The sequence below is a fragment of the Cricetulus griseus genome, chromosome 5 (assembly GCF_003668045.3).
Source record: "Cricetulus griseus strain 17A/GY chromosome 5, alternate assembly CriGri-PICRH-1.0, whole genome shotgun sequence".
NCBI lineage: Eukaryota > Metazoa > Chordata > Mammalia > Rodentia > Cricetidae > Cricetulus > Cricetulus griseus.
The window spans coordinates 98,547,255-98,555,314 of record NC_048598.1 but is presented as its reverse complement, the minus strand read 5'-3'; the positions used below and the strand labels follow the sequence as shown (position 1 = coordinate 98,555,314).

At 38.7% G+C, this 8,060-nt stretch overlaps 1 long non-coding RNA gene across 1 annotated transcript in view; it reads right to left on the bottom strand.

The window, feature by feature from the left end:
- Positions 1-3,771: 3,771 nt before the first annotated feature.
- The window catches only part of LOC118238869, a 26,053-nt gene continuing 21,764 nt past the window's right edge, over positions 3,772-8,060 (bottom strand). Inside the window, exon 4 of the long non-coding RNA XR_004770201.1 lies at positions 3,772-7,133. This is a non-coding gene — a long non-coding RNA (uncharacterized LOC118238869). The remainder of the gene's footprint in view (positions 7,134-8,060) is intronic.

The window sequence follows — 8,060 nt, the reverse complement described above, 5'->3', positions numbered from 1 at the left end:
CCCCTCCATATAGAGGGATACTCTTTCAGCCTAGACACACTGGGGAGAGTCTAGGCCCTGCTCCAAATGGTGACTTTTGAAGATTCCCCCCATGGAAGGCCTCATCCTCCCTGGCAGCAAAAAGGAGTTGGGATGGGGGGTGGGTAGGGACAGGGGAGGAGAGGAGGGAGAGGGAACTGGGGATTGACATGTAAAAGAAGCTTGTTTTAATAATAAAAATTAAAAATAAAACAAACAAACAAAAAAAGACTGTTGGCCTGTCTACCTGTTCTCACCTCTATAAAGACATATTTTTTGAGGCTTTGTTCTTGTCCAGTTAAACTAAAAGAAAAATTTAAAAACCAAGCTGGTGGTCTCTGTTCTGCATGCTTTAAGTCTTACCAATATTCTTCTTAGGATCTTTGTCTTTGACATCTAAGGTTTTCCTCTTAGATTGTAGTCATTTCCTTAATTTAAAAAAAGTTTTGAATATGGTTTGTTAGTTCTAGTAAAATAAGATCTATAATCTAGTCCACAGCCTATTCTTAAAATGAAAATTGACATATCTTTGTCTTTAAAATCATCTTTATGATACCTATGCATATGTGCATTTTTTACTTGTTATTGTGTTATTATGTTTTACCCCTTGTAAAATTCGACCTATATTTGTCTTTTATTTAAAACTTCCAATTTGGCCCAAATTTCTTTTATTACATATTGTGATTAGAGGTTCTTTTTATACAAGTTGTTTAAACCATAAGTCAATGTTTACTTTGTCCTCATCTCAGCTCTGATTGAAGTCTAAAATCACTTTTTGCTCACAGAACACAATAGCTTCTGTAGCAAGGTATAAATTCATTTTCCTCAAGACAATGCCCTCATCTTGAAGATGATAATTTAGGCTCTGCCTCTCTCAAAATGTAATGACTGAAAAAATGACAGCCTGTGACTTCTGATTCTTTAAGTTATTAATATGTTTATAATATACCCCCAAATATTTTCTTTCTTCCAAATAATTGCTTATTCTTCCAACTAAATGGTTATGATGCTAATTAACAAATTGAGTTTTATGTTGAATTTATTTAAAGAATTTCCCTGTCAACTTTGATCCAAGTGTTTTATGTCAGGAAAATAAAAATTTGCTTAATAAAAAGTTAAGATGTATATATTTTATTTTGTACATTAAGTATTTTTCCTACATTTATGCATGCTCACTGTGCTTTATTCCTCTGGAATTCAGAAGATGGTGCCAGATCCCTTGGAAATGAATTTAAGGATGGTTGTGAGATACCAAGTGGTTGCTGGAATTTGAACCTTTGTCCTGTGTAAGAACAGTAAGTTTTCTTAATCCTGCAACATCACTATAGCAGCTACAGCTCAACTTTCAAACAGGGTTTCTTCATTACTTTGATCAACACTCCTTCTCAGTATTCAATGCCCATTCTTGGAAACCTGTACCACCAATATGGACAAGCATCAGAATAATAATGCTCTGGACCCAATCTCCAGTTCTGCTAAGTCTGATGGGATTTCAGGACACCTTAAATTTTCCTCCAACTCTGGTAAATATCCTGACCCTTGGTTCAGTCAGCCTGTGAGAAGGAAGAACCAGAGATTGGTTCTAAGCAGAGTACACACTGTATGGTAGAAAGAAAATGTCATCCATGTTCTCCTGGAGAAGTTATATGATGCATAAGTACCCTGACTCATCTCAGTAGGCAAAACAACTGTTAAAGGTTAAAGGAGCTACGCACTCCTCCCAAATACCCAACCTCAAGGACTGGAGTCTAAATTGGCCTTCATGTCACCTGCTTAATACTAACAACAAATAACATTTTCACAGTAAGAGTAACAAAAACTAAACACACAATGATGGTGATAATTGAATTTGGCCATCCACAGCAGGAAAGTATAACCAAAAATGTAAATGATATGTATTAGACACAAGTCTATATAGATTTTGAAAGGGGTCGATGAAATCCTGTATAAAGTGTATTAACATAGCATGTATTGACAATCATCCACCCCAAGTATAATGTCATGATATGCTCTATATTGATGATTTTAGATTGATTCATTACATCTCTCTGGAGTTACATCATTTCCCATGCTCTGATATACTGAATTTTCTTTCGGTGCTGTTGGTACTCGATGGTTTAGACCTAAACTCCCTTTTCATCTAACCCAGCATTAGATATTTTCTCATATTCTTCTTGATGGTTCACCAACCACAGTCTTTTCTTTGTCTCCAGCTGGATGTTTTTGTTTTTTTTTTTTCATAATCCAACAGATCATCCCCACCCTGCTTACTGAAAGCTGAATACAATTAGAAAGCTATATCTGTGGGACCAACATGAGCCTGACTTTCTTAGTGGCTCTTGCCTTTCCAGAGATCGTATATTGTCATAATTATCAGCTCTTTCCTGCTTCTGTGTGTAGTAGAATAATTTGAAATGTGGAAGGAAAATGTGAATTTAGTGTTCATACCCATGTCGTAGGAGCTGGGTTATACTATTTTTCTTTTTGAAATGTTAAATATGGCAAAAGAAATCTTCAGGATTGCTTCTAGAGAAAATGTTAGAAGAAAATAACGAAGAGGACTACAAATTTCTCACCAAAATCTGGGTAACTTAAGGAAGTGGGAAGCAATTTTCTTCAAGCAAATGGGAATGGTGGAACAACTGAGAACTTGTCAAATGATCCAAATGTATTTAGCTGCACATTGATCCCACACAAACTCCTATAATGTATCATTAATTATTTTAGTATCTCATCTGCACAGTCTATGACTATCACCAACATGTGATGCCACATTAATCTCTGATAGAGATTTTCCAGAATTATTACACCAAAAGTTCTCTTCATAGCCAAAAGTATTTACTATCTTTCTGTCCATTCTTTTGAGACTTTGAACGTAAGTGCTGTGCTTGGTTTGCTTTCTTTTATGTTGTAAAACACACCCGTGGTGTGGAGCTCATTTTTACTTTCAGTTCATTGTCATTGTCCCTTCATAAACGGAACACAGGGCAGGGCAGGAACTCAAGCCTGGCAGGGATCTGGAGACAGGAACTGAAGAGGAGATGATGGAGCTATGCTGTTTACTGCTGTGTGGTCCTCATATCTTACACATCTGCATGATTCCATCCTGGCAGGTCTCTCTCAGGCCATAATCCCACAGTTGGCTGGACAACTCTACCTTAATCATTAATCAAGACAATACCCCCACAAACTTGCCTAAAAGTCAACTGGCTGGAGAGAGGGCTCAGCTGGTTTTTTGTTGTTGTTGTTGTTGTTGTTGTTTGGGGTTTTTTTTTTTGGATTTTTGAGACCGAGTTTCTCTATGGCTTTGGACGCTGACCTGGAACTAGCTCTTGTAGACCAGGCTGGTCTCGAACTCACAGAGATCCACTTGCCTCTGCCTCCCAAGTGCTGGGATTACAGGCATGCACCACCACCACCCGGCAATCTGACTGTTCTTCCAGAGGTCCTGAGTTCAGTTCCCAGCAACCACATGGTGGCTCACAACCACCTTAAATGAGATCTGGTGCCGTCTGCTGGCATGCAGGCAGAAGACTATAAATAATAAATAAATAAATAAATAAATAAATAAATAAAATCTTTGGTCGGGTGTTGGTGGCACACGCCTTTAATCCCAGCACTCAGGAGGCAGAGGGAGGTGGATCTCTGTGAGTTCCAGGCCAGCCTGGTCTCCAGAGCGAGTGCCAGGATTGGCTCCAAAACTACACAGAGAAACCCTGTCTCAAAAAACTAAAAAAAAAAAAGAAACCCAACAACAGCAAAAAACAAAAGTCAATCAGACAGAGCCATTTTCTCCATTTAGTTCTCTGTTTTCAGATGTGTCAGAGATTGTATCAAATTGACAAAAAAATAATGAACACAATGGATTACTTGTCATCGTGATGCACAAATACATTGATATTAATCAATTATTTCAATTTCTTGATTGATCCTAAATACTCTGGATATCACAGTCTAAAGTATAACATCGAAACTCTCCCTGTGTTTAATAAACTCTAACCATTTAACTTGTCAGGCTCGAAAACATCAGTATCTTTTTAAAAGTCCAAAAGTTTCCTACTGTGAGATCCTGAGAACTCCAAACTATGCTTGTACTTCCTCATGACGGGAAGAACCAGTGCAGACTTCCACTCACACTCTGGCCATGTGTGTTTCTTATTAGTACATTCCTATTGTCTCTATCCCTGCTTTGATTTCTCTCCTGAGGCTGATCAAAGGGGAGAGTCTTACAGGATTCATTACATTGTTGATTTTTACATTGTTTCTCTGTAAGAGAGGTTTCAAGGACTGAAGTGATTTAGAACGACTGATATCTTTCCAGTGTTTCTGATGATTAAGAGGCTTCGGCACAGCTTCCTTAGACTGAGATCTTTCCCCTCCAGTCTGGACTCTGAGACCCACGGTGAGGATGAATGATTAGTGAATGTTTCTTACATGCAATTGGCTTTCATAGAACCTCACTACACAAGGTGTATCTTTATCGGCAGCATTCTCTCTCTAATCAGTTGGTGATTTTCAATATACTGACTATGATATTCAAATGCACAGTAGTTCTCAAACTCCTGGGTTCTGCAAAACATGTGAAAAGCATTACTGTAGCCAAGGGAAATACTGGAGGATGGCTTATGTGTTCCACTGCAACTACACTGTCTCAGAGACAAGAACGCCATATTCACAATGTTAAGGACAGCATGAACTACATGGAAAGACCCTGTCATGTGAAAAGAATTGGAGTGTTGACTTTACTTCTTTAATGATTATGACATAGTTGTATCACAAGCTCTGATATTAAGAACAATTCTTATTCTTCTTGCAGGTCATAGTTTGATGTCAGCATCCATGTGGAATGGCCAGAAATTCCCATTACTCTTGATCTAAAGGATACGTTACCCTCTGCTGGACTCTACAAATCTCTTTCACACAAGTGATATACACAGCACAAATAAGCACACACCTAAGAAAATTCATGGACATAAAAGAGTGAACATTCATTAACACCAGGAATGGTGTTAAAAGACAATCATTACAATCACCTGATTTTTACATCACACTATGGCATTTTAATACTTGGCCTGCGCTGGCTAGTTTGTTATCAGTGTGACTCCTGCTAGGATGACCTGAAGACAGTATCTCAATTGAGAAAATGAGAAAATCCAGATGGCCTGTAGTCAGCTCTCTGGGTAAATTTTCTCATTCCTGTTTAATGACAGAGGGCTTAGCTCATGAGTGGTGATCCTCTGGGCAGCTTTGAATGATTATTATCAGAAGCATTCCTTTATCATCCGCAAGGAGCAACCTAAAAAGCAGAATTCCTCCATAGGCTCAAGTTCAGTTCTGGACCGTGGGTTCCTGCCTAATTTTAGCTCCTGTTCCGCCTTTTCTTGACTAACTGTAACATGGAAGTGTATTCAAAAACATGATCTATTACAGAGAAGATGACTTTGGCCATGACGTTTATCCCAGGAACTGGGAGTGCTGCAAAAATGGAAGTTGGTTACCAGGTTCATGGGGTAATGCTGTGACAGAGCTGACCCTGTGGTTTATTCAGGACTAGGAGAACACCAGGAAGCTTGGATAGAAAGTCATAGAATGCTCAAAGGTTAATGAGCTAATGCAGAATTCAGGGCACAGGAATGCTGAGAAGAGTCTAAAAATTGGACGTCTGGTTTGTATAGTTTCAGACATGATGATAGTTACATCAAAGACTGGGGGGGGAACGGCAATTCCTTTGGTATTTTACCTTAAAATCTGTGCTTTCTTGTCAGCTGGGCTTAAAGAATGAACTAGGATTAAAGAGAAAATATCATTTTTAAGAAACATTTTCAAGGATGTTAGTCATTTCACATACCTAGGGTCCGCAGGGTGCCAAAGCTGGACCTCAAATTGACTGCAGGTTATGATAATGTATGAAAATTTCCAGGAAATAGTTTTTGGCGTCATGAGAGTTCCAGGTAAGTTCTTGGAAATAAACTTTGGCCTAATATCACCAAATACCAGGGGACCCATTACACAAGGTCAAGGTTTGGTTGAATAGGAAATCCAAGGGTAGAAGATTTTTTTAAAGAAGCTATTACATGACCCAAAGAGGCAGGGCTGGTGTCCCTGAACTAGGGTGCCCTAGCTGAAGGAGCAACATGTGGAACCTCTGCTAAGCCAATAACTTTTGCCAAGGACTGAAGCATCTGTGTAGGGGACCTGTGTGTGCGTGTGTCCTGTGCATGGCAGAACCAAAAGGGTGGATCATGCAAAAACACTCATGAAAAAGATCATACTGGAGTGAAAAGTTACATTTGTAAGCAATGTGGGAAAACATTATATATGCTTCATGTTTGGAGAAACATATAGCAGAACTCACAGAAGTGAAATGCCTTATGTATGTAAGAATTATTCTGGGAAACTAACAGAGTCCCTGTATCTAGAGTAAAGAGTAGAATGAAATAGTCGCTTTTTGTGGCATACAGGGTACACAACAGAGTGAGTAGCTGTTTGCTAGAAGATCTTGCACCTTGAAGAAATCATTGTGGAAAACAGTGATTATTTTTGTTATTTATAGAGTTGTTTTTCTAAAGATCTTTACAACCTTGTCATGACTTTGGCTACAAGACTACCCTGGATATCTTGAATTATTGGGTACTACAAACACTACAAATAGGGTTAAAGTGCCAGGGGTGTGTTGCTTTTTTTTTTTTAAAGAAAAACATAAAGAATAGATCAGGGACTTTGATACGCTAATCTTTTTTAACCCCCTCCCAAAAATATTTGTTTGGAATAATAAATAAGCCTTTACATGGGTGTTTAAGGTTTAGTTCATAGAAAGTGATTCTCCATACTGTCTTGGAGAACCAAAAATTCATCTTGGAGTAGACCTCTTTATTTCACCATCCACATACAACACAGAGTAACACCTTACAAAGGACTGTGGGAAAAGCTTCACAAAAATCTTTGGTGTAAGTTTCTTGAAGGAAGTCATGCTGGCAACTGCTGGTGGAGGTTGTTCTGTATGCTGTGAATAAATGTTTCTCTTATTGGTTGATGAATAAAGCTGTTTTGGACAATGGACAAGCAGGATGGAGCCAGGCAGGATGTATAGGCAGGGCTACCAGACTAGGAGAAAGCTGGGAAGAGGAACACAAGAGTGGGTCACCAGAGAGACTCCATGTAGGTGCTGAGAAAGCAAGAGGGTCGGGCATCATTGGTAAACCAAGAGCATGTGGAGATAAACAGGTTAATATTAATGGGTTACTTACTAAGAGAGAGCTAGTCAATGAGAAGCCTGAGTCATCGCCCTAACCATTTATAATCAATAGAAGCCTCTGTGTGTTTATTTTGAACTGAGGGGCAGTGAAACCAGGCTGGACAGAAAAGTCCATCAACAGGGAGCCTTTATCATTTATTACTGAATTAGCAATTAATATTCTAGGTATCAACTCCAGAATGTTTGTTACTGCGTATTTGATATAGTGCTGAGAAGTCCCCTTTAAGTGTTACAAATCACTTCTCCCCCTTGAGCCTTGAGGTGCTCACATTTCTCAAGATCTTATTGGCCTTCCTGGTTCTGAGAAATATGCATGTCTTATTGTCAGAGAGTTTTTAAATGTGTCTGTGGATGAAACAACTAGAAGCCTTGTGGGGTGTGGAGGAACTTTTGGAGAATTTTTAGAAGGAACTTTAGAGAATTTTTAGAAAGAACTCTAGGAGAAATTTTAAGAAGAATCTCTAAGGGGAACTTGAAGAGAGAGCTTTTAGAAAGAGCACTTTTGAGGAGATAACTTTTAAGGAGAAATCTTAAGGTGAGCTTTTGAGAGAGAGCTTTTGGGGAAAACATTTCTTGAAGAATATAGGGCCATGAGAGAAACACGTGTGTGAGCCGGTTTATTTCCTTTTTACCCTCGGATCAGATCATTTTAACAAACCCCTATCCACTTGCTGTAAGCCTCTTGCCTGAACCCATGATAAATTCACACTGGAGAGAAGCCATAGTAATGTAAAGTTTGTGGAAAAGCCTATGCCCACTGCAGTTATAACATTCATGAAAGCATTTA